Source organism: Lycorma delicatula, chromosome 4, assembly GCF_047948215.1.
Source record: "Lycorma delicatula isolate Av1 chromosome 4, ASM4794821v1, whole genome shotgun sequence".
Classification (NCBI taxonomy): domain Eukaryota; kingdom Metazoa; phylum Arthropoda; class Insecta; order Hemiptera; family Fulgoridae; genus Lycorma; species Lycorma delicatula.
In genome coordinates, this window is record NC_134458.1 from 32585502 (window position 1) to 32604476 (window position 18975).

At 29.7% G+C, this 18975-nt stretch overlaps 1 protein-coding gene across 2 annotated transcripts in view; it reads right to left on the reverse strand.

The window, feature by feature from the left end:
* Window positions 1–16714, reverse strand: part of Gld (Glucose dehydrogenase) — a 252098-nt gene extending 235384 nt beyond the window's left edge. Inside the window, exon 1 of one of the 2 annotated variants that reach the window (XM_075362609.1) lies at window positions 16587–16714. The gene's annotated coding sequence lies outside the window, so the exon portion shown is untranslated. Of the gene's footprint in view, window positions 1–16537 lie in introns of both variants that reach the window. The other variant, XM_075362610.1, reaches the window with a different exon arrangement.
* Between the last annotated feature and the right edge of the window lie 2261 nt (window positions 16715–18975).

Genomic DNA, 18975 nt, shown 5'->3' on the forward strand with positions numbered 1-18975 from the left:
TAAAAACTATAAAAATTATATAAATTCAACTCTGTACAAGCGATTACGTCTTAGTATTATCTGAGAAAAACTCAGAATAAAATTTTCATTTGGTCCAATTCCTTTGAATTAACGTCTTTTATACCAGCGTCTCTCCAGTCGCTTAGAAGATTTTGTTTTTATTCTGCTCGAAAGGAATAGTACTCATCGCCGTAAAAACTTTCATTAGTTTATGTCAAAAGTGTCTATTTAGACGGCTGATTTTTTTTTTTTTTTTTTTTTACTGGTGATAGTACTTTTCAAGTTTTTAATATTAGTTTTGTAAACGGTAGACCCGATCATTTTTTGTCGAATGTAACAGAGTTGTACTCGAAATTGAATTAATAAAGTGAATACTAAAATAATTAGCAATTTTGAGGAAGAAATGACACCTTACAGTAGAAGAACAGCGGTCTCAGAGATAAATGTTAGGCTTAAAGGAGTAAAATGTGAAATAATAATTAAGTATCTAGCTTCTAGCCGCTGACAGACAAACTGGAAAAGGAGTGTGAAAATTATAACACCCGGACAAGTAAAGGAAATTGAAAATACATTCTTTGTGTCTTAACTAGCAATGTACCGTACGTATAGAGCACGGAATGCCTGTTATTCTTGAGAATGATCGTGCCATTTTTCAAAGTGACTTTTGTCTCGAGTCAGGTCGCCTACGACCTTATTAATGGGGCATCGAGCAGCGGACAGACGCTATCGCATTTGACCGATTGACGATGTACGAATTAGTTACTTGTAATATAAAATAAATAAATATCGTATTCACCTACTTTTTTTAACGCATACACTTTAGTAAATGTCATACATATAAAGTACATTAAGCCGATGTACTCTTTTTCAGCTGTCTTTTTTGTATATTAACGTCTAAATGCTACTAAGCATCGTTTCGATTAGTTCATATAATATATATTCTGACCGACTCAGTAGCGCTGGGAGTAGCGTGTTCCTGCTGCATCGAAAATCCTGGTTTGATTCCCGGTTAAGATCTGGAAAATTCATAACGAGTTATCCCCTACGTCATCTCTGATGGCTCAATATTTCATCCGACCTTTAAAAAAATAGTCGCCGCGCGATTGAAATCAACATTTGATCCGGATAATCTGGACCCGCGTTGACGAGAAATTTTAATTATAAAAAACTACTTTTTCAAAAAAGTACCTAACAAATATATTATTAAATTGTTGCGGTCACACAAACACGTGTATTTATATGACCGTAAATAGATATTAAATTGACCTAGAGATATTTTTTAATGTTTTACTTACTTACGATAATTATTTCCATTCGTAAATTATTAGAAAGGTAATTTCAAAACTTTACACATCCGCCAATTAGTAAACACTTCATATCAATTAACATTTTAAAAAATAGAAGTTTCTCCGGATGATGAATTTCTCCGTTTTTATTATGCTTATTTATTTACTATGGTTTTACATAAATTAAGGATTTTCGTTAACTTATTTTAAACAAATATAAAAAAAAAGAGAACACGTTACCTTTTATAAACTCGTATCTAACTTTTGGCAACGCTCAAAAAAATATTCTACATATACAAAATTATCTGTTACTCTGTTTCTGTCCTGAGTTAAAGTAAAGATTAAAAAAAACTTTTTTTAGGTTTTCCCATCTCCGTAGCGGAATGGTAGCGTCTCGGCCTTCCACCAGAGGTTCCCGGTCAGGCTTGACATTTTTTGCACGCTAAAAAATTCATTGCATCCATCAGTAACTGTAAGTGGGCGTAATCCTGTTGTTATTATGCAAATAAATAAAGTAAATGTCTAAAGTCTCATATCCGTAAACCGAATAAGTGAAGCGATTAAAATATCGTATGAGATTTTCCAGTAGGCGTTAATAAAATTGGAGCCGTATTCAAAATGAGATTTGATATTTTTATCGCTAGTAGACGTTTATTTCCCGAAGCCAAATCGTGAACGTATGCTGAACAAATGAACGGTCCTAGAAAACGACTGTATTTTAAACGATAGTGTATTCTTCGAGTATACAATCGAGTCGAGTGACGATAAAATAAATGTATGTTAAACATTCGTAGCTTACTTTCTTATTTTTTTCTCAGTCGAAATAAAAATAATCGCTTTGTAATTGATATTTTTCATTACTTGATCTTTAAGTAGATTTTTATTTTTATTTAAATTTAGCTTGGAATTATTTTCTACTCGGTAGTGTTTATGAACTTTAATTCTTTTATTTTTTTTTATTTATTTTACCCGTGCAGTTTTCAACAGTAAAATAAAAGTTTGTCCACGCACTTTTAAATCTCCTTACTGTTTTTTTTTTTAAATACAATAATAAAAAAGTTCTCCAAATTAAAATACAATTGTACACTCAAAACACCGGTTTGACTCTATTTTTTGTAAAAATTTTAAAACCGTTATAACGAACTGATATATTATAACCTTGCATTGTCGGGAATCTTTTCATAAATCTTAATTTTTGAATCCCTTCGTAATCATACGTTTATGTTTAAAATCACATTTAATAATGCGAATTCCTATAATTTAAATATAATTATGAATAAAACCGATAAAATTATAAATACATCATTTGACCGTTCTGCATTTTACATTTTTAATAATTTACATTTCATACTAGCACGTTTTTAATCTTAAATATTTTTTTTGTCTTCAGTCATTTAAATGGTTTGATGCAGCTCTCCAGGAATCCCTATCTAGTGCTAGTCGTTTCATTTCGGTATACCCCCTACATCCTACATCCCTAACAATTTGTTTTACATATTCCAAACGTGGCCTGCCTACACAATTTTTTCCTTCTACCTGTCCTTCCAATATTAAAGCGACTATTCCAGGATGCCTTACTTATGTGGCCTATAAGTCTGTCTCTTCCTTTAACTATATTTTTCCAAATGCTTCTTTCTTCATCTATTTGCCGCAATACCTCTTAATTTGTCACTTTATCCACCCATCTGATTTTTAACATTCTCCTATAGCACCACATATCAAAAGCTTCTAACCTTTTCTTCTCAGATACTCCGATTGTCCAAGCTTCACTTCCATATAAAGCGACACTCCAAACATATACTTTCAAAAATTCTTTCCTGACATTTAAATTAATTTTTGATGTTAACAAATTATATTTCTGACTGAAGGCTCGTTTCGCTTGTGCTATTCGGCATTTTATATCGCTCCTGCTTCGTCCATCTTTAGTAATTCTACTTCCAAAATAACAAAATTCTTCTACCTCCATAATCTTTTCTCCTCCTATTTTCACATTCATTGGTCCATCATTGTTATTTCTAATACATTTCATTACTTTTGTTTTGTATTTGTTTATTTCCATGCGATAGTTCTTGCGTAGGACTTCATCTATGCCGTTCATTGTTTCTTCTAAATCCTTTTTACTCTCGGCTAGAATTACTATATCATCAGCAAATCGTAGCATCTTTATCTTTTCACCTTGTACTGTTACTTCGAATCTAAATTGTTCTTTAACATCATGAACTGCTAGTTCCATGTAAAGATTAAAAAGTAACGGAGATAGGGAACATCCTTGTCGGACTCCCTTTCTTATTACGGCTTCTTTCTTATGTTCTTCGATTATTACTGTTGCTGTTTGGTTCCTGTAAATGTTAGCGATTGTTCTTCTATCTCTGTATTTGAACCCTAATTTTTTTTAAATGTTGAACATTTTATTCCAGTCTACGTTATCGAATGCCTTTTCTAGATCTATAAATGCCAAGTATGTTGGTTTGTTTTTCTTTAATCTTCCTTCTACTATTAATCTGAAACCTAAAATTGCTTCCCCTGTCCCTATACTTTTCCTGAAACCAAATTGGTCTTCTCCTAACACTTCTTCCACTCTCCTCTCAATTCTTCTGTACAGAATTCTAGTTATGATTTTTGATCCATGACTAGTAAAACTAATTGTCCTGTATTCTTCACATTTATATGCCACTGCTTTCTTTGGTATCATGACTATAACACTTTTTTTTAAGTCTGACGGAAATTTCCCTATTTCATAAATATTACACACCAGTTTGTATATTCTATCAATCGCTTCCTCACCTGCACTGCGCAGTAATTCTACAGGTATTCCGTCTATTCCAGGAGCCTTTCTCCCATTTAAATGCTCTCTTAAATTCAGATCTCAGTATTGTTTCTCCCATTTCATCCTCCAAAACTTCCTCTTCTTCCTCTATAACACCATTTTCTAATTCATTTCCTCCGTATAACTCTTCAATATATTCCACCCATCTATCGACTTTACCTTTCGTATTATATATTGGTGTACCATCTTTGTTTAACACATTATTCGATTTTAATTTATGTACCCCAAAATTTTCCTTAACTTTCCTGTATCCTCCGTCTGTTTTACCAATGTTCATTTCTCTTTCCACTTCTGAACACTTTTCTTTAATCCACTCTTCTTTCGCTAGTTTGCACTTCCTGTTTATAGCATTTCTTAATTGTCGGTCGTTCCTTTTACTTTCTTCATCATTAGCATTCTTATATTTTCTACGTTCATCCATCAGCTGAAATATATCGTCTGAAACCCAAGGTTTTCTACCAGTTCTCTTTGTTCCGCCTAAGTTCGCTTCTGCTGATTTAATAATTTCCTTTTTAACATTCTCCTATTCTTCTTCTACATTTTCTACCTTATCTTTTTTACTCAGACCTCTTGCGATGTCCTCCTCAAAAATCTTCTTTACCTCCTCTTCCTCAAGCGTCTCTAAATTCCACCGATTTATCTCACACCTTTTCTTCAGGTTTTTAAACCCCAATTTACATTTCATTATCACCAAATTATGGTCGCTATCAATATCTGCTCCAGGGCAAGTTTTGCAGTCAACGAGTTGATTCCCAAATCTTTGCTTAACCATGATATAATCTATCTGATACCTTGCAGTATCGCCTGGCTTTTTCCAAGTGTATATTCTTCTATTATGATTTTTAAATTGGGTGTTGGCAATTACTAAATTATACTTCGTGCAAAACTCTATAAATCTGTCCCCTCTTTCATTCCTATTGCCCAGCCCGTATTCACCCACTATATTTCCTTCCTTCCCTTTTCCAATGCTTGCATTCCAATCTCCAACTATTATTAAATTTTCATCTGCTTTTACGTGTTTAATTGCTTCATCAATCTCTTCGTATACACACTCTACCTCATCATCATCATGAGCGTTTGTAGGCATATAGACGTTAACAATCGTTGTCGGTTTAGGTTTTGATTTTATCCTTATAACAATGATTCTATCGCTATGCATTTTGAAATAGTCTACTCTTTTCCCTATCTTCTTGTTCATTACGAAACCTACTCCTGCCAGCCCATTATTTTAATCTGAGTTAATTATTCTAAAATCACCTGACCAAAATTCGTTTTCCTCTTCCCAACGAACCTCGTTAATTCTTACTACATCTACATCTGTCCTATCCAGTTCCCTCTTTAAATTTTCTAACCTGCCAACCTTTATTAGACTTATAAAATTCCTCGCTCCGACTCGTAGAATGTTATTTTTTAATTTTCTGGTGACCCCTTCCTTAGTAGTCCCCACCCGGAGATCCGAACGGGGGTCTAGTTTACCTCCTGAATATTTTACGAAGGAAGGCACCTCCATCATTGCTATATGAAAATGCAGAAAGCTACATTTTCTTGGGAAAAAAGCAGCTGTAGTTTTCCATTGCTTTCAGCTGCGCAGTACTCAAAGGACTGAGTGATGTTGATATGGCCGTTTAAGTCGTCCTGATTTACGCCCTTAACAACTACTAAAAGAGCTGCTGCCCTCTTTCAGGAATCATTCCTTAGTCTGGCTCTCAACAGATACCTCTCCGATATGGTTGCACCTTCGGTCCAGCTACTCTGTATCACTGAGCACTCAAGCCCTCTCACCAACGGCAAGGTCTCATGATTCATAGAGGAGGAAATAAATAAGGAGGAACTTAAATATTTAAAGTATCTTAATTCTTATACACGATTAATTCATCACATAGCTTCCAAGCTTTGCGAAGGAATAAGGAGTGGAAATTTGTAGCGTATTAAAAAGCCATGTCCGATACGATTCGAACCCGAGACCTTCCAGAAGAAATGTGAGACGGTACCGTTCCGCCACAGAGGTCTGCAAAATCGAAAAGTATTTAAATGCTAAACCTTGAAGGATTTTTTTAAATACATTTTTGGTGTTTAACTAAAATATAACTAAAATTCAGTTCTCTAGTAATATCAAATTCATTTTCACCATTATTAAAAATATGTTTTTTTTAATTGTACTTATTACCTGATATCGTCGTTTTAATCCCTGTATTCTTATTGTTTATATATATTTTTATTATTTTGAAAATAAACTGAAACGGAGTAATAATTTTTATTAACTAATATTTATTTTTTATCGGCTGTTACAAAGTTTAAATTTATTTGCGTGTGGTAACGATCAGTGTTTACATTAGAGGTGCGAGTTTATCCGCGAAGGTCCATCTTTCTCTCATTCCCGGTGTTTTATTATTCTCATATTCCCCCTTCTTTTAAATTTTTCTGTTTGTTCTTGAAATGTTACTCGCAGCGGTAACTATAAATTGACGCCCGTTTACAGCTAATTACTTTTTCTTTTTTTCCGTAAAGTCAGATGAGTTCTATAGGAATTGAAAAAAGGCATAATTAACTCGGCTTGAAAATACAAAACCTTCCAGATGAAAAGCAGAGACGCTGTCATTCTGCTACTGTAAGATATTTGAATTACATTTTTAGATTTCATTAAGCACGCACGGTTTTAACAAGTTTATAACGCTAAATTAGAAAAAAATAATTAAGATTAATAACGGTAAAGAAGACACCTTTCTTAATATTTAGAAAATTTAAATTTAAACTTAAATTTATTCACTCACAACGTATAGAAAATTCTTAATTATCACAATTAAAAATTAAATTAAAGCTCTGTCTTCAGCGTTTACTAAGAAAAACATAATCGTGTTAGTATCATGTAAAATCGGGAAAGAGGCTCTCCATAATTAGATCCTTTATCTAAGAAAACGTTAATAAAAAGATTAAGGATTCGATAACTTGGTTTTAATCGATACTACTTTATACCTTTTACTGAACTATCAGATTAATATTATCTCGGTAAAAACACGTGTAACAACCGATTCTCAAGTATTTTAGTGGAATATCTTTATTTAATCTATTTACCAGAAAATTTCCTTAATTATTTTTTAGTATTTCTCTTAGGAGAGTTCTTATCGCTATTATCTAGGCCGATAAGAAGGCGTTTTTCATTCCGTTACGGTAAAGTCCATAATGAATTTTGATTTTATAGCGTTAAAAAAAAATCATAAGAATTATTTAATTAATTTAAAAAAACTAAATTCGAAAAGAAGAATTTTTATTCAATTTTCTATAAGATTTTTTTTTAACTATATTAATACAAAAACGTTAATATCCTGAACTGGAGGAATCGGGTGTACGCATTTAATTATATGTTTGTCGGTCGTTCGAAGTATCACGACTGCGGAATCGATCGATCGATTTCATTATTTTCTTTAAACAATTAAAAACGCTTTCAAACTATCATTTTACCGGCGCATCAGGAGGTCTAGCAGAAGTTGTTAAATTTTTTTTACTTAGTAAGATAAGACTAAAAAATAGTGTACATCTGTTTTTTCGTTAAACCTTATCTATAATTCTTTCGTCTTTCCGCTTTAGGAATATGCTGATCCCTAGTTCCTCAGACATTATCTGTTGACGTTCTTAATTTCTGTTATTTAAATAAATTGCTTTCGGTTTATTCGTTCGGATTCAGTAAATACGTCACGTGTGGTAAAAAGATCATCGCAGAATACAAAGGAACGGTGAATAGCATCGACCCGGTTGACTGATTTATACCTCCACAAAAAAAAAAAAAACTTTAATTTATCTACTAATAGTCACTTATACCTTAAAACATTTCTTCGTTTATCGAACTGGTCAGTTGAACTCTTTTCGCTATTCACGGCACGATGCTTAGTCATAAGAGAAAGATCATTATTTTTAATAGGAAGACCTGTTCCTAAAGATCCTGAATTCGGGACCTTTAAAGGAACAGTTTTAAAGATCCTAAAGAAACCTTTAAAGTTATAGGAACGTTTTTAATTTCCCATCTTAATTTTTAATAAGCTACCGGCCCAATTTAAAAAATCCTCCCGCAAATTTGTTTAAAATAAAATTAATATTATTTTTTTATTACAAACCGATATTACTCTTTCTGTAGTTTTTGTTTATTATTAATTAAATTAAGAAGTATAATAAATAAAACTCTGAACTTTCTGCTACATCGTTTAACTCATGTAAATAGCCATTCTTAAGTAATCTCCGATTCAACCCTTCCTAAATTGTTATTTTTTGTACTTGTTTTATTCTCTTAGTATCTTCAGATATTTACTGCATTATTCCATAAGTATTAATATGGACATTAACTAACGTTTCTATTTATTTATTTTTTTTTATAATCGATTGTGTATCTTATGACGCTAATCTTGTCAAGGTTTTACCACGGTTTCCCTTGTTTCGTCTAAGCAACTACACACGATAATAATTCCTTTCTTTAACCGTGAAGTAGCACAACTCATTCCTGAGCGATCTTTACAACGTATTACGTATTTGCTGACCAAAATAAATTTTTTATTCATTAAATTTATTTGTTAAAATATATTAGTAATAATCTGACTATTAAATATATCTGATTTTAATATATATGAAGCTGAGACAGTTGATTGTAGATTAGTAATATTAACGATATCAATTACAAACTAATAATAATTATTTATTTATTTATATTTATTTTATTTATCGATATATTTTCATAAAATTGTACAATATTGGGTCCCGCTAAGACATAAGTCTTATCAGAAGGTTCCCGTATTAACATAATTTGAATAAAAGCTATTTATTTTCGCCGTACAACACAAAAAAAAATGAGAAAAATATACTTATATTCTTAAATAATAGTTAAAATTTTATCAAATACTTAATTAAGGAGGCGTCAGAAAGTGAAACAAAAGTAAACAAAAATTAATTAAATATGATATTAACTTATAAAATTATATTAAACAGATTTCAGTAAAAAAATAATTATTATAAGCTTAAATTATTTTTTTTAAATATTTTACGTAAAGCTAACGTTTAATACATGCACACATCTAATTTAAGGCGTTCTTGTATATTACAGATTACATATCATAATACACAAAATAAAAATAAAAAATAGATAATACATAGGATCATACGTTTTATAATAAAAAAGGGAAATAATAATTATAATATACAAAAAAAAAGCAAATCATAATTAATACATAGTATATAATACATTTTATAATAAAAGGAAAAATAACTATTAAGAAATTTCCGCTAATAAATAATTAAACTTATTTCTTAAGTATTTTCTCTTTATCTATTTCTAAAATATGTGAAGGCAACTTCTGGGGTTTTAAACTCTTCTTATCATATAAATTAAAATAATTTGGTACCGTGTACATTCTCGTGTCGCAAATAAAATTGTACATTGCGTTTTACTAGGTATTTGTTATTTTGGAAAAATTATTATAATAATGATACAGTAATAACTGCAATGCAATCGTACACTATTTTTTTTTTTTTTTTTAATTTTATGCATGTTTATGTATATATTTGTGTGCTCTCGCGTAAATTTTATGTAATAACGGTGTTTAATGCAGTTATGTAACCATTATTCCCATTATTCCATTACGAGTTGTTTTTTATTTAATTTTTTTTGTAAATGAAATAAAATTTTTATAAGCAAGATTTCAGTTATTAACTACTGTTAATTTTAGTTCCGTATACGTTTAGATCGATCTTTTATTTTCTCCTTTCCCACGAAATACAGTTGGATAAATTTTTACCATTTCTAAATTTTTTAAAATGTATTTATTTTAATATATTTCTTACAATTTTTTTTTAATTGACTAAAGAACACGGACGAATAAAATTTTCACCTAGTCAAACCTCTTTCGAGTTATATCTCCCTCCTGGATATCTTCCAAACTGTGTTTCTACTCTGATAAAATCATATTTTCTAACGAGAGTTGAGAAGAAGATTTTAAAATACAGTTTTTCAAGTGTGCGGGTTTTTCTTGTGAAACTTTCTTATTTTGATTATTTCAAGCAATATTTCTATATTACTTTATAATAATCTGAAAACACGCGTGAGTTAACAGAGTACATCACGTTATACCTATCTGCCTGTTTCATCAAGTTTTTTTTAAATTTAGTAGAATCGCTCTCTCTATATAGATTTCATAGATTACCTATCTGTACAAGTAAGAAATTTCATGATTTTAGGGTAAACCGTTCCTGATATATGAAGCCAGTACACACAAACGCGCGCGCGCGCGCGCGCACACACATATATATATATATATATATATATATATATATATATATATATCTCACGTAAAAATTTGCGTATACATAAAAAGTTTTGTCGGCAAAATTTTTTTTTATACTCAGAACATCAAGAAGTTAAGAAATAAAACTTCGCGGATTTTTTTTTTACGATCGACATGGAAAGTAGGGTAATTGTAATATACATCGATGTAGTACATACACACTATAAGTGATATCCAAATCGTAACGTTCTGATGATAAAAGAATGAAGTAATAATTCCCATGAGAACTGGAATCTATCTGGACGAGAGTTGTTAGCTTTAAGAGAGGGGACGGATGAACCTTGGGAGAATGATTGCATCAGCTGTTGCTGTAATGTTATAGAGGCTTTTTTCCATAAGTAGAAAATTTAATTATAAAATAAGTTACATAAATTGACAATTTTAATAAGTTCACATTTATTTTCGTCGCCATAAATACGTGTATTATTAAAGTATCATAACCTCTTAGAGTATTTATATTATTATCTTGTAATATATATATAATTAGAAATATCCCATCTGTCTGAGCGTTGAAAGCATCTTCCAAGTTTTTTTTGTTTTACAATGTAAAAAACTTAATTTAATTTAATTAAACTTAATTTTTTTAGCTGTCGGTTTATTTCGGAAGATTACCGTACACTTACGAGATTAATCTTGCAGGAGAGAAAATGTTGAAAAAGGTAAAAAATATCGATTTTAACAGCCGCTTTAAACGTTTCTGTTCCATTTTAATTCCTACATTGAAAATATTCGGCAATATTACTTGAAGAGAATACAGTTTTATTGTTACCTCTTTCCGCAAACAAAAGAATTACTGACGCACCTTGTTCTACAGTGTAATGGATTCGTTGTTATTTCTAAACGTTAGTCCACTTCTTTTCTAGTTTTAAGAAATTACAGGGAATAATTCTTTAGTGTTCTTAAACAATGTGTGTGTGTGTGTGTGTGTGTGTGTGTGTGTGTGTGTGTGTGTGTGTGTGTGTGTGTGTGTGTGTGTGTGTGTGTGTGTGTGTGTGTGTGTGTGTGTGTGTGTGTGTGTGTGTGTGTGTGTGTGTGTGTGTGTGTGTGTGTGTGTGTGTGTGTTAAAGAGCTCAATATGCTAAAAAACAAACGATTTTTCTGATATTCATTAATATTATTAATAGTGGCCTGGAAAATGTCACCCCTTCAGTAAAATATTTTAGTTTTTAACGAATAATTTTTTCCTCAAAGTTACGTTTAATAATTTTTTAAGTAAACTAAACAGGAAATTATACATTTTTAAATTACTCTATGTAGTAAATTATGAAGTAATGATGAAAGCTAAATTTAGAAAACAAAATCTTAGGGAAGGATACCTAACATGACAAAATCAAGAACCGTAAATCTTGATAACATTTTATTTTTTAATAATTGTAAACTTTAGTTTCAGGGCTTCACTGCTCTATCTGACGACCGTATAAATGTTGATTTGGCCATATTTTGTCATCGAATGTTTTTTAACAAAAATTGTAAACAATAAAACAACTACTTCGATTTGTTTATAAAAAGTTTGTTCAAGTAAGACACTAGTTCTGTCCTGCTTTTCAGGTTTCGCTTAGGATGATAAAACGATTATTAATTATAACTATTATTAAGGAATTTTTATATTTTTTTAGTTTTTTAAAAACTTTGCTTTTGAAAGTTTTTGTACGATTAAAAATTTTAATTAGGATCTTTTCTTGTTGTTTTAACTGAAAAAATTGTGTACATTATAAAAACTACGGAAAATTAAATTTAGAATAAATGCGGTCGGTTTGGCACAATTTTTATCGAAGTATCTTTATTTAACTCCGGTTACGGATTCATAATGGACTCTGGAAGATATAACAAGCCCTCTCTTACGGACTAAATAAATCATTAATACATTATTTGTCTATATTATACACATGATGAAAAAGTTATAAATACGGAGAAATAATTTTGTCTAGCGTTAAATGAATTCCTTTCAAACTTAGTTACTTTTATTTTTTTTAAATTATTACAAAAACATTTCTGTTAATTAAAATACTATAAATCACTTCAGCTTGAATCAAACTTCATTAAACATAATTGATAATTGATCATTGATCATTGATAATTGAAAATTGATAATTTTCATCTTATTTTCATTTTGTAGTCGTTCTAAGGTAGAATGTTTTTGAATTAAAAGAATTTTAATAATTTTGATCTTATAAGAAGCAAATAAAAATTTTGATATAGAATCAAATATCGATTACTTTATTTAATATATATATTTTATGAAAGTTTTCTCATCTTAAAATTTATTCTAGTGTCGATTACCATTACAGACAAACTAAGCAATCTTTTTTTTTTTTTTGCCTGAATGATAAAATTCAATACGAAATAAATTATTGGCTACTATCCACCAATATTAAAATATAACATAAAAACCAATTAAAGAAAAAAATATTAAGAAAATTTCTGATTATTTGCTTAAATTACAAAATTTATTTTTTTAATTAGTGGAAACTTAACGTTTATTGTTTGTTTAGATTTTAATCAAGCACAATGGAAAAAATCTCTTTCCGCACGCCGGACGGCGTAGGTAGATTTCACCGGTGGTAAGTAAGGTATAAAAAAGATTTCCACCTTAAAGTTAAGAAAAATTTCAAATTTATTCGATACGACAACGGTTGCATGTGAAAAAAGTTTCACATGTTTAGCATACGACAAGCCCCATTTTCTTACAATTCCAGCAATATTTTGGCCATCCCTTGCCGTAAGGGTTGGTCATATCCAAAATTTTTTCAGATAAAATTTTTAGGTAATGTTTAGAGGACTAACGGACCACTTTAAACCGATTCGATATTGTGCCTATTAAGGGGCATATAATTTTTTTTGTCTTTGAAACCCTATTTTTCCCATCCCCTGGGTCAGTGGTTGGTGATATCAAAACCTTTTACTTAGATAAGTTTTAGGCCCTTATCCAAAGAATAGTAGGACCTTTAAACGAATTCGATATTTTACTTAAATGAAAGTTATAGAGATATTATATTTTTTTCGAAAAAGCCCCCCACTTCCACCACCATAGTCCGATTTTGGCCGTTAACGAACTCGACCGAGATTTTAGGTCGTTATTTTTTATGTATAAATTTGAAAGTGATTGGCGCAAAATTACGGCAGTTATCGTGTCCACAAGAAAGTGATATATATATATATATATATATATATATATATATATAGATAGATATATAGATGGATAGATAGATATTGATATACTCGTGTATATATATATATATATATATATATACACGAGTATATCTATGTGTTTATATATACATTTATATATATATATATATAAATGTAAATATAAACTTTTGATCTGACGCTGGTTTTGGAATCTGGGTGATGTGAAACGCGAAGATGTATCGAAATTTTCCGGATGTCGAATCATGGTACCCATTGCAATATTATGAAATCTACCTAAAAACGATAAAGGTTTCTTGCTGATGGAGAAATACGTTGTAATTATTGAATATATTAGGTAATGTTCACTTTCTCATATTAGATTATAGCTTCTTTAATATCTTATAATCGCTCTAAAAATTTACTTTAAAATCTCGATCAGTCTGCATATGTCAGATTTACTTAACACGAGAAAGTGATTTTTTAAAAACCCCAAACGCAAGTTTATTTAAAAATTTTTAAGCTCTCGACTGATTTTGCTCAAATTCTATACATGTAATCAGGATAAGATTTTCCATATTATATCACAATTTACAACAAAATATTGCACGAGTAAATTTTAAATTCCAGATTGGCTATCTAAAATTTATTAGAAAGTATATGAAAGAAATGATTTTCATTCCTCTATTTATATCTACCCAACCTAAAATTTATACTATATTTCTAGTATCGTGTACTAAGCGATATAGGAACATTTTTTAGTCGCGTTCGAGGAAATTTTTATTAATAATATAGTTTTGAATAAAGTAATATTATTTAAATAACATTTTAAATGAATAAAAATTTAGACGTGATACGTTATCGAAAAATTGTAATAACATGGCTGTACTCGTAATAATACTTCGTTACTTTTTTTTAATCTGCTGTCTTAAAAGTTGTAAAAATTAAACAATTATACGTATACCGAATTCAGTTCTCCAAGATATAAAAGTAAACTAAACAACTATTAAATTAAAGGATTTATTGTTTATACCGAGTTATTTAAATTTAAAATGCAGCGTTAAAACTTTTAACCGTTTATAACAGGTAATTACTATTTATATTTTTGGCCGACGTAGCTCTAAAACCGTGTTACATTCAACAAACCTAATTCCAGTCGCATCAAAAATTTATCACGCTGTATGTATAACCGTTTAGTATCGTCTAACTTCGTTTCATCGATCGACAGTCAGTTTTGAGTTTATAAAAAATCTATAAAGAAACACAGTTTTGAGTTTTTTAACAACGAAATAAAATATTTATATTGAGGAAAGATTCGTATAAAAACCCCGGTCGGCTGACAGAAATACGTATGTTTATGTCGATTTTATACATATAATAACTAATACTAATAAAAATAATTTATTATTTATAGATATTTTACGTATTAAACGACTAAATAAATTAAAATTCGATCGGCTTTCACTTTAAATACAGTCTTTACACTACATTGTCGTTTTTACACAAAATTATTTTTTCCATTAATGGATAAATAATTTCAAGTTTTTCAAACTTTAATTTAAATCGATTTTTCTATTTACACGTATTATTTTTTTATCGTTAATTTTATTTATTCTTTATATTTATGAAGGTAGATCGTTTATCATAACTGCGACCCGCGTAGCTAAACGTAACCGAATCGTTTTAAGTTAAATAAGACATAATTATAATACATTCGATAAACTAAATTTTACGTCATTCGGGGTTTTTTATTCGGTTTAAAAATAGAATCGGACAAGTCTCTTCTTACCTTATAATTATACCCGTTTGTAAAATATCTTATTCGAGTTAGTAAAAAAGAATCAGGCTTATTGGATTTGCGTATGCGTTAAATAATAATTATCGTTTTAGGCAAGCTTTATCTTTTAGCAATACCGGTAGTTCTTTTTTAGTCTAGTTTAGATGATGTGTAACGTACAGACTATATTTTGAGTATTTAATAGTATTTATTTAAAATGAAGTTTACATCTTTAGGATAATAAGTGTTCGTTATATATTACATATATAATACCTGTTTATATTTGCGGTCGGATTATTTAAAAATAAAAACCCTTATTAGTTTACAGTTAAAATGTAGTAATAAATTAATTACTAAAAATTTGAAATTCACGTAACTTTTTATTAAAAAAAAATTATTATATTTTTTCTGTTCAGTTTTATTATATTTTAAGTTTAGAATAAATTCTAATTTAAAATGAAATGATTTTAGTTCTTTTTACTCAGATTAATTATTTAATTACATTCAAGAAAGTTCAATGTACTTTTTACACTAGTACAGGCTTATACCGATTATACAAATGCCAGTACTTTTTTCCTTAATGCGTACGCAAGTGCGCTCTTATGTAAGATCGTGAACGGATGTGTAAATGTTATCGTAGAATAGGATTTTCTATATTAATTATTATATTACATATTTTTCTAATAAAAGTAAAAAAATAATAATACAGCAAGAAGTTCTATATATGAAAATATAATATATATATATATATATATATATATATATATATAGAAGTTCTATATAAGTAAATAAATAAGAAATTTAAAATCATTCTTTTAAATAGAAATCAAATTTGATGATATAATTATTTTTGTAGTATTTACGGAGTTCTTTGGGTGCCTTAATTAGTTGTGAAATTATAATAGCGATCGCTGCCCTTAGAAATTAATAATTATCAACATTTTTTTTTTCTTACAAAAAGTAACGGTTACGTTAACGAATCTCACAAAATTTCTCACGTAAATAAATGTATAAAACTGGAGTGACTGTTGTAGTATTTTATAACCTCATATCGTTGCAAAGTAAGTGATAAAAACTGTTTTTAAATGTTAAAATTAAAAAAAAAATATATATATATATACATTGTTAAATAGCGTGTTGGAAGTTAATTTTTATAATTTATGAATTTACGTGCAGAAACAGAAATATGTTTACTTACAAAAGTATGTTATAAAAAATTGATTTAATAATTCGATCGTTTAACTTACTGTTATTTTATCAGCGGAACGGACACTATATTATTATATTATATTAACACCTGATAGAGACAAGCGATGTATTAACACACGACTGAGACTGGAGCTGCGGCAAACTGGGCGCATGACCTAGGGAGTAAGTACAGGTAGGTTCTCCAGGCACCGGTCTCCCCTCCTATTTATAATAATAATAATAATAAAAATAATAGTAATAACGACGATTCCCTCTCTCTACTTGTTCTGTGGGAGTATGAGGCAGCTGTCTCTCTCTATAGATACCGGACAAAACATTGACAGAAAGAAAGAAAAATTGCAGTCGAGATACTGACAGTTAATTTCTTATTTTTGTTAATTATACGGTGTTTTAATAAAATTCTTTTATTTAATTATTATTGAATCTTTTTCGGACTCGGTTCGCGATTTCGACATTCATTTTAATCCGTCGTACGGTCTAAACATCTTTCGATTGACTTTCCTTTTCTCTTTTTAAACGAAATCCTTAAATAATTTTTCTGCATTATTTTGACCTAAAGTATACTTTTAATTAATGGTATTATTTTGTTTCCGTCGGTCCGTTATGCCTTCCTCCACTCTTTTCCGTTCTTACCTGATCTTTCGATTTCTACATTTATTTATTTATTACATCCTATATACACTTCTTTATCTTCTTTATTATGAAGTGTAAATATTATTGCAAAGAAAACGTGGTCTTCTCTCAATTTTATCCCTCTCTGTAATTCATTCTGACACCGAATTAACCGACTGTAGATTATAATTTTTTTATTTAACTATAAATGCTGTAAATATTTTTAAATTATTACAGTCGTAAGAAAAATGCGATGTTACGGGTGACCGTCGTAGGCCGGCATGTACGCCGCCTCGACTTAATCCACCTTAATATGTAGAATAGTCTCTCGTCTGTTTTGTAAAAGTTCTAATTCGTCTGTCTGTAAACTAATTTTCTCGTCGAATTTTCTTTAAACTTCATCTTTTTAAACTCTGTTAATTCTGTTACACTGTTACATGTATTCAGTTATCTCGTAATACAAAATTTTACCGATAACGAAGGAGGTGCCAGTATATCCGTAAAAGATTTTATGAAATCTAAATCCTATGTATTTAGAAAGTGATGTTTTTTTTTTTAATTTAACCATGCTTCGTTCCCCCAAACTAAATACGATTAGTACTGCTCTAGTACGATCCTACGGTTAGTACTTTTGCCTTCTTTTTTTTATATATCTGTTTTTATACCGCAGTCTTATCTTTATTTGTATATCTTTCATTATTTATTCTTCATAATCTTACTAACTGATCGTACACCACATCTCTAGTATAATATGATCGCGTATCACATCTTTCTTTTTTCTCTTTTTAGCGGTCTCGTTTCATGAATCGTTTTACTTTGTCTTTTTTATCTTCTAAAATTGAATTTTTTCCCTGATCCTCTGTAGAATCGATTTAACTCGATATTAATTTATTAAATACGAGCTAACCGGTATTCAACCGGGTACCAGATTTTTATTTGTTACCCGGAAGGTAAAGCTCGGTGAAAATTTCGTAATTTTCTTTTACGAAAAATACTTCCTATTGTATTTTTAATTCTTTCTCTCTGGAATGTTGTACTAAATTACGTCTTCAGCAACTAAATTATAGAATAAACGGATCTGCAAGATAAGAGGGAGAAATCCGTTAGAAGAGGTTTCAAAAAAAAATTAATGTAAGTAAAAATTCTAGTTGCCTTAATTTTCATTGTTTGAAAGTTTTACGTAAAATACCTCTTCCTCTTGTAAGTTTAAAAAAAAAACACTTTTGTTAAAGCAAACTTAAACTTTTGCCTTTTTTCTTCCGACAAGATGTTGTCGGTGACTTTTCCTTCTCTTGGAATCCCTTGAAATGTTGTACCAGTTTTCTGAACGTTGTTCCACGTTGTACTATTTATTCAGATACTTTCATTTCTTTTAGGTCTTTTTGAATCACTGAGGTCCACTGATCTCTATTCTTTTTTTTTTTTTGTAAATGCGATTGCGATTGAAGATTTTTCTTGCTAGCCTGTTATTATTCGTTATTATAAAGCGAGTGAAAAATTGTTCTCTTCTTTTTCCAATGGAATCTCAATTTATCAGTTTCATTGTATTTTTAAAGATTTTTATTTCTTATGAATCTGTATTCATATTCATCTATTTTTATCGCTGCTATGGCTTTAAGAATTCTCTTTCTTTTATTCTATTACATTTATTTCATTCGATTTAAAACTTCGATGGATTCTGATCCATAAAGGCCTTCTGGTTTGATTACCGTATTTTAACGCCTGAGTTTGACTTTTATTGAGATGTTCTTTTCTTGTAAATATCTTTTGTTAGCTAAATGTCGATTCCATTTTTTCGCTCTTATTTCATTAGCT